Here is an 8,887-nt window from a genome sequence, read left to right as displayed (position 1 = left end):
TTTCATTTGTTTCCATGCATTCTAAAAATTTCTTCTTTAATTTCCTGGTTAGCCCATTCACTGGTTAGGAGCATGCTGTTTAACCTCCACCTATTTGTGGTCTTTCCGAATGTTTTCTTCTGGTTGACTTCAAGTTTCATACTGTTGTGGTCAGAAAAGATGCATGGTAGGATCTTGATCATTTTGTACTTGTTGAGGCCTGATTCGTGACCCAATATGTGAGCGATTCTGGAGAACGTTCCATGTGCACTCCAAAAGAATGTGTATTCTGCTGTTGTGGGATGAAATGTCCTGAATATATCTGCTAAGTCCATCTGGTCCAGGGTGTCATTCAAAGCCATTCTTTCCTTGTTGATCTCTGCTTAGATGATCTGTCCATTGCTGTAAGGGTAGGGGTGTTAAAGTCCCCTACTATTATTGTATTATTATCAATGAGTTCCTTTATGTTTGTTATTAATTGTTTTATATATTTGGGTGCTCCCAAGTTGGGGGCATAAATATTTATAATTGTTAGATCTTCTTGATGGATAGTCTCCTTTGCTATGATGTAGCACACTTCTTCATCTCTTGTTACAGTCTTTGGTTTAAAATCTAGTTTGTCTGATATAAGTATTGCTACTCCGGCTTTCTTTGGATTTCCATTTGCATGATAAATATTTCTTCATCCCCTCACTTTCAATCTGAAGGTGTGATTTAGGTCTACAATGAGTCTCTGGTAGGCAGCACATAGATGGGTCTTGGGTTTCTATCCATTCTGACACTCTATGTCTTTCGATTGGAGCGTTTTGTCCATTTACATTCAGACTAATTATTCATACATATGTATTTGGTGCCTTTTTGTTGCTTGTTTTGTCATTGTTTCTGGACATTTTCTCTGTTCCTTTCTTGTCTTTGTCACTTTTGGTCTGCCCTTCCCACTCAAAGAGTCCCCTTTAATATTTCTGGCAGGGCTGCTTTAATGGTCACAATCTCCTTTAGTTTTTGTTTGTCTGGGAAACTCTTTAAACCTCCTTCTATTCTGAACGATAGCCTTGCTAGATAGAGAATTCTCAGCTGCAGATTTTTCCCATTCATCATGTTGAATATATCATACCACTCCCTCCCGGCCTGTCAAGTTTCTGCGGAGACACCTACTGCTAGCTGTATGGGTCTTCCCTTGTAGGTTAGGGATTTCTTTTGTCTTGCTGTTTTTTGGATTTTTTTCTTTATCACTGTATTTTGCAAACTTCACTACAATATTGTCTTGGTATTGGCCTGCTTTTGTGGACTTTGTTGGGAGTTCTCTGTGCCTCCCAGAACTGAATGTCTGTTTCCTTCCCCAGATTAGGGAAGTTTTCAGCTATTATTTCCTCAAATAAAACTTCTGCCTGCTTTTCTTTCTCTTCTTCTTCTGGGACTTCTATGATATGAATGTTACTACATTTGATGGAGTCACTGAGTTCCCTCAGTCTACTGTTGTGATCCAAAATTTGTCTTTCTCTCTTTTGTTCAGCTTTATTATTTTCCATAATTCTATCTTCTATATCACTTATTCATTCCTCTGTTTCTTCCATCCTTGTGGTCATTACATCCAGTCAGTTTTGAATCTCAGTTATTGCCTTTTTCATTTTGGTCTGATTGGTGTTTAGCCCTTTTATGTCTGCAGTAAGGGTCTCCCTGATGTCTTCCAAGCTTTTCTCAAGCCCAGCTAGTACCCTTATGATTGTTGCTTTAAGTTTTGGATCAGGTATATTACTTATATCTGCTTCGTTTAGATCCCTGGCCATGACCTTTTCTTGTTCTTTCTTTTGGGGTGAATTCCTCCATCTTGGCATTTTGTCTCAGTTTCTGTCTTCTTCTGCGTGTTAGAAAAGCCCACTATGTTTCCTGCTCCTGCAAGTAAGGGTTTTACAAAGAAGGGTTCATATAATGTCCAGGGCCTGGTGCTTCAGGAAGTGTCTCTGGTGTGTGCTGTGTGCCGTCTGATGCTGTGTTTTGGCTGCTCTATCCCTCAGGCCAGTGGTCTGCAGAGGTTCTCCTTGCCTACAGAGGGGAGCGTTTGGACCTTGGCCAGAATGTGGTGAGTTTTAACTAAGTGTGCTCTGGTCTGCTTGTTAAAAGGGACCTGATACTATTTCCCCTAGAACTGAACCTTTGCGGAACTCTGTGGTCAGTAGACATCCTGCGTGCAGGGGTTTCTGCTGGTCTTCTGGGGGAAGTGGCCCACCGAACTGGTCCTTAAGCACACTTGCCCAAGAACAGCAGTAGTACCAGCAGAGCAGAGGGAGGCAGGACTTGGTAGAAGCAGGTAAGGCAGCCTGTGTTGGCACTGTGTTGTTTACTGAAGTTAGTTTATGCTGACGGGTGAGACAGAAGTGGCGCCAGCCAGCTCCTTTGTCCCCGGAGACAGGAGTCTGGGAGCCCGTTTTTGCTGCTCTCAGGGAAGCACTTTCAGAGGAGCAAATGATCTCCCCTCATGCATCCCAGAATTTTTCAGATCGCTGTTTTCACACTTTCTGTCTCTGGGTTGCTTGCCTACCTGGAGCAGTGCAGCACACCTTGGGCTCTATCCGAGCCACACCTGCTGATTTTTAAAATTTCGAACTTCAGGGACCTGGTATGGCGGGGACCTGTGCTGGTCCTCTGGGGAAGGGTGTCGCAGTGCTGGGACTGATGCAGGTGTGACCCAGAAGGGAAGTCACGCCAGAGCACAGGGGCATGGGATTTGGAGCAAAGCAGGCTAAACAGCCAGTGTCTGGGTTTGCTGCCCTCAGTAAGTGTCTCTGCACCTATGCTGAAGGGCAGGGGAGGGAAGTGGCGCCTACCAGTTCTTTGTCCCCAGAGAGGCCATGCCATCTCTTGCAGATGTGCTCCAAAAAAGTACAAAGAGTCCCTCCCATGCACCTTAGATGATCCTCAGATCGCACAGTCTGTCCCGGGGTTGCTTGCCTGCCTCGTCTCCAGGAGTAGGACAGTGTCTTCAGGCCTCTACCCCAGCCAAGCTCAGGGACCTCTAGAACTCCAGTCTTTGTGTCCCGCTGGTTGCAAAAACTCACGAAAATCAACCCCTCTCGTTTTCCCAGCCAATGGCTTTGGAGAAGTGTTCTCTTTGTGTGTATCCCTGTGCACTCCAGTCTCTCTTGCCCTTCTCTGCAGCCAGGGCACCCTCCCCTCCGCAGCTCCCATGATCCCTTTCTCCCACAAACCACATCTCTGTATTTCCTACCTCCCTCAATGTGGCCTCTTCTCTCCCTCTAGTGGTGCAGTCTGTTCTATTAGTCCTCAGGTTGATTTCTTGGGTATTCAGAATGATTTGACAGTTATCTAGCTGTGTTCAAAGGATGAGGTAAGTCTAGGGTCCTCCTACTATGCTGCCATCGTAGCTCTCCCATCAATGTCTTAGAGTTTACAGGGAACAGGTCTTTTGCCTCTTCAGTTAGGTTTATTGCTAGGTATCTTACGGTTTTTCCTGCAAGTGTAAATGGGATTGATACCTTGATTTCTCTTTGTGCTCCTTCAATACTGGCGTATAGAAGTGCAACAAAGTTCTGTATGTTGATTTTGCATCCTGCAACTTTACTGAATTTGTGCATCCGTTCTAGCAATTTTTTGATGGAGTCTTTCAGGTTTTCTATATTGTATCATGTCATCTCAGGTTTTCCATATTGTATCATGTCATCTGCAAATAGTGAAAGTTGTATTTCCTCCATGCTGGTTTGGTTGCTTTTTATTTCTTTTCGTTGTCTGATTGCTGTGGCTAGGACTTCCAATACTATGTCAAATAACAGTGGTGAGAGTGGACATCCCTGTCTTGTTCCTGATTATAGAGGAGGAGCTCTCAGGTTTTGCCCATTGAGGATCACAGTGGCTGTGGGTTTTTTGTATTTGGCCTTTATTAGGTTATGTTCCCTCTACCCTAGTTGGTTGAGGGTTTTTATAATGAATGGATGTACTACTTTGTCAAATGCTTTCTCTGCATCTGTTGAGAGGATCATATGGTTCTTATCCTTTCTTTTATTAATGTGGTGTATGGCATTGATTGATTTGCAAGTATTGAAGCATGCTCGCAGCCCAGGAATAAGTCCCACTTGATCGTGGTGAAAGATTCTTTTAATGTATTGTTGGGTTAGGTTTGCCAGTATTTTCTTGAGAATTTTTGCATCCGTGTTCATCAGGGATATTGCCCTGTAGTTCTCTTTTTTGCTGGAATCTTTGTCTGGTTTTGGTATCAGGGTAGTGCTGACTTCATACAACGAATGAGGAAGTTTTCCTTCCTTTTCCGTTTTTTGGAATTGTTTGAGAAGAATAGGTATTAAGTCTTCTTTAAATCTTTGGTAGAATTCCCCTGTGAAGCCGTGTGGTCCTGGACTCTTGTTTGTTGGGAGACTTTTTATTATTGATTCAATTTATTTGCTGGTAATCAGTCTGTTCAAGTTTTCTGTTTCTTCCTGTTTCAGTTTTTGTAGATTATATGTTTCTAGGAATTTATCCATTTTTTTTCCCAGGTTGTTGGCATATTTTTTTTTTTATAATATTCTCTTATAATTGTCCATATTTCTGTGGTGTTGGTTGTCATTTCTCCTCTCTCATTTGTGATTTTATTTATTGGGGTCCTTTCATCCTTTCTTTTTTATGTTTAGATAGGGGTTTACCAATTTTATTAATTTTTTCAAAGAACCAGCTCCTGGTTTCATTGACCTGTTCTATTGTTTTTTGTTTGTTTGTTTGTTTGTTGTTTTTAGGTTCTATGTCATTTATTTCTGCTCTACTCTTTATGATTTCCTTCCTTCGGCTGATTGTAGGCTTTGTTTGTTGTTATTTTTCTAGCTCCTTTAAGTGTAAGGTTAGGTTGTTTATTTCAGATTTTTCTTGCCTCTTAATGTAGGCCTGTATTGCTATATACTTCCCTCTTACAACTTTTGCTGCATCCCAAAGGATTTGCACCATTTTGTTTTCATTTTCATTTGTTTCCATGTATTTTCATATTTCTTTGATTTCCTGGTTGACCCTTTCACTCGTTAGTAGCACGTTGCTTAACCTCCATGTACTTGTGATCTCTCCAATTTTTTTTTTCCTTGTGGTTGACTTGTAGTTTCATAGTTTTGTGGTCAGAAAAGGTGCATGGTATGATCTCAATCTTTTTGTATTTGATGAGGCATGATTTGTGACCTAATATGTGATCTACTTTGGAGAATGTTCCATGTGCACATGAAAAGAATGTGTCTTCTGCTGTTTTAGGATGGAATGTTCTGAATATATCTCTAAAGTCCCTCTGGTCCAGTGTGTCATTCAAAGCTATTGTTTCCTTATTGATTCTCTGCTTAGATGGTCTGTCCGTTGCTGTAAGTGGGGTGTTAAAGTCCCTTACTATTATTGTATTATTGTCAATGAGGTCCTTCATGTTTGTTATTAATTGTTTTATTGGGGCTCCCATGTTGGGTGCACAGATATTTACAATTGTCCGATCTTCTTGCTGTATCGTCCCCTTTATTATGAATCGCGTCATTCTTCTCTTGCTGCAGTCTGGTTTAAAGTCTAGTTTGTCTGATACAAGAATCAGTATGCTGGCTTTCATTTGACATCCTTTTGTGTGAAAAAAAAGTTTCTCCATCCCCTCACTTTCAATCTGCAGCTGTCTTTAGGTCTGAAATGAGTCTCCTGTAGGAAGTATATAGATGAGACTCAGTTGTTGTTGTTGTTGTTGTTTATCCATTCTGACACCCTATGTCTTTTAACTGGAGCGTTTTGTCCATTTACGCTCAGAATAATTATTGCTGGGTATGTACTTATTGCCAATTTATTACTTGTTTTTGTCTTTTCTGGAGATTTTCTCTGATCCTTTCTTGTCATTATCCCTGTTCATCTCTCCTTTGCAAAGAGTCCTTTTAATATTTCTTCCAGGGCTGTTTTAGTGGTCATGAACTCCTTTAGTTTTTGTTTGTCCGGACAACTCTGTATCTTTCCTTCTATTCTGAGTGATAGCCTTGCTGTAGAGTATTCTTGGCTGCAGATTTTTCCATTCAGCACTTTGAATATATTATGCCACTCCCTTCTGGCTTGCCAAGTTTCTGTTGAGAAATCTCACCTAGCCTTATGTATCTTCCTTCATAGGTTAAGGACTTCTTTTGTCTTGCTGCTTTTAAGATTTTTAATTTATCGCTCTATTTTTCAAATATAATTACAATATGTCTTAGTGTTGGCCTGTTTTTGTTGATTTTGATGGGAGTTTTCTGTGCCTCCTGGTTCTGGATGGCTGTTTTCGCCCCCAGATTAGGGAAGTTTTTAGCTATTATTTTCTCAAATAAACCCCCTGTCCCCTTTTCTCTCACTCCTCTTCTGGGACTCTGGGACTCATATCCTATGATACGAATGTTATTATGTTGGATGTAGTCACTGAGTTCCCAAAGCCTTTCCTCATGATCCATAGTTTGGCTTTCTCTCTTTTGTTCAGCTTCTATCTTCTATATCACTCATTCATGCCTCTGCTCCTTCCATCCTTGTGGTTATTCCATCCAGCCGGGTTTGAATCTCAGTTATTGCCTTTTTCATTTCTGTCAGGTTGGCTTTTAACTCTTTTATCTCTGTGGTAAGGGCCTCCCTGAAATCTTCTACTCTTTCTCACGCCCAGGGAGTATTCTTATGATTGTTGGTTTAAATTCTCCATCACTCATGTTACTCATATCTGTTTTGCTTAGATCTCTGGCCATGACCTTATCTTATTCTTTCATTTGGGATGAATCCCTCCATGTGACATTTTGTCTAGGTCTCTGCCTTCGTCTGTGTGTGAGAATAGCCAGTTATGTTTCCTGCTCCTGAGAGCAATGGCTTTATGAAGAAGAGGTCATGTAGTGTCCAGGGCTTGGCACTTCAGGGAGTGTCTCTGGTGTGTGTCGTGTGCACTCTGTAGGAGTGTTTTGGTTGCTCTATCCTTCAGGGTAGTTGTCTGCAGAGGCTCTCTGCCTGCAGTGGGCAGTGTTTGGTCCTTTGCCAGAAAGTGGTGAGTTTTAAGTAGGTGTGCTCTAGTCTGCTTGTTAGATGAGACCTGAAAGTGCCTCCACTGGAACTGAAGCCCTGCAGAACTCTCTGGTTGGGAGATGTGGTGTGGGCATGGTTTTCTCCTGGTCTTCTGGCAAGGGGCCCTCTGCGCTGGGACTGGAGCAAGCTTGACTGAGAAGGGCAGTCCCATCGGAGCACAGGGGTGTGGGGCTTGGTGTAAGCAGGTTAGGCAGCCAGTGTGGGCGCTGTGTTGCTTGCTCCAGGTGGCTCCCTGTTTATGCTGTGGGTCAGGGGAGGGAAATAGTGCCAGTCAGCTTCTTTGTCCCCAGAGCAGCATCTCCACAAATACTGGCTCTCAGGGACACACTACGAGAAGAACAAATAAACTCTCCCACTGTGTGTCCCAGGTGATTTCAGATTGCTGTTTCCACACTGTCTGCCTTCAGGTCCTTTGCCTGCCTTCTCTCCGGGAGCAGCGCAGTGCCCTCCAAGTCTATTCCAGCCAAGCCCACTGACCTCTAAAACTCCAGCCTTTAAGCCCCCTTGGTTGCAAGAACTCGTGAAATTCAGCCACTCTTGTTTTTCAAGCCAATGGCTTTGGGGATGCATTCTCCTTGGGCATTCCCCTGTGTGCTCCTCATTCTTACCCTTCTCTGTGACCACAGCTCCCTCCCCTCTGCAGCACCCAGGATTCTTTTCTCCCCTAAGCCATGTCTCCCCACTTCCTTACCTTTTTCGATGTGGCCTCTTTTCTCCCTTTAGTTACAGAGTTTGTTCTGTCAGTCTTCTGGTCTATTTCTGGGGTATTTAGGATGATTTGATAATTATCTAGTTCTGGTTGTGTGACGAGGTGAGCATAGCATTCCCCTACACTGCTGCCATCTTTGTATTCTCCTACTCATGTCTTTTTATTTTTGAGCCACTCTCTGTGTCCCTGTGTCTGATTCACTGTCCCCAGCTCTTCATTTGTGGCCTATTTGTGTGTTTCTATTTCTGGGTACCCCCGGGTTTATTTTTATTCTGTGCCTTTGCCTCCCCGCCTCTCTAGATAGATTTCCTTGTCACTGTGTCTCTGCCCATTTGTTTATGTTCTGTGTGTCTCTGTTTCTATGTGTCTAGGTTTCTTTGTTCCTATCTTGATCCTCCCAGACATGTTCCTGTGTATCTGTTCCCATTTCTAGCTTGTATCCATATGGCTGTATTTGTGGGTTCACATCCCCATGTCTACTTATTCTAGGATCTCTCTCTCTCTCTGTCTCTCTCTTTCTCTCCCTCCCTTTCTAAATTCCTGTGTCCCTATGTCACAGTGTCTCCATTATATCTGGGCCTCCAGCTTGCCTGTCTTTATGTCTCTCTGTTACCTAGCCTAACCCCTGTGTCTTAGCTGGTGTTTGTCACAGTTTGGGTGTCTGCTTCCCCACGTTTTTGCCCCTGGATCTCTGAGTATATAAGTTTGTGCTCCAGTTCCACTCTTAGTGTGCTCCTCTGCGTGTGCCCATGTCCTTGGATCTTTGCTACCAAGTCTTGGTGTGTGCAGCATCTCTGTTTCTATGCTTTTGTAGATCTGTGGTCCTGTGTCTCTGTTTTCTCCTCTCATCCCCTATCCCGTGTCTGTAAGTCATCATGTCAGCATGTCTCTGTGCTTGTACTTCTTAGTCCTTGGTGTCTTGGACTATGGTGTTGACCTATGTCTCCCTGGTTACCTCTGTGTCCTTGTGTCTCTATGTATCACTGTGTTTCTTGTCTCCTCCGCTTCTGTGTCTGGGTCTTTGTGAATATCCCTCTCTGTCTGTCTGTCTGTCTGTCTCTCTCTCTCTCTCTCACTTGCTCACTTTCTCTCTTTTTAAGGTTTTATTTTTTTTAGTAGTTCAAACAAAATTTTATTTTTTTTCTTTTCGAATTTTTATTTAAA

This window comes from Zalophus californianus, chromosome X, assembly GCF_009762305.2.
Source record: "Zalophus californianus isolate mZalCal1 chromosome X, mZalCal1.pri.v2, whole genome shotgun sequence".
In the NCBI taxonomy this organism is placed as follows: domain Eukaryota; kingdom Metazoa; phylum Chordata; class Mammalia; order Carnivora; family Otariidae; genus Zalophus; species Zalophus californianus.
This window is presented reverse-complemented; position numbering follows the sequence as displayed.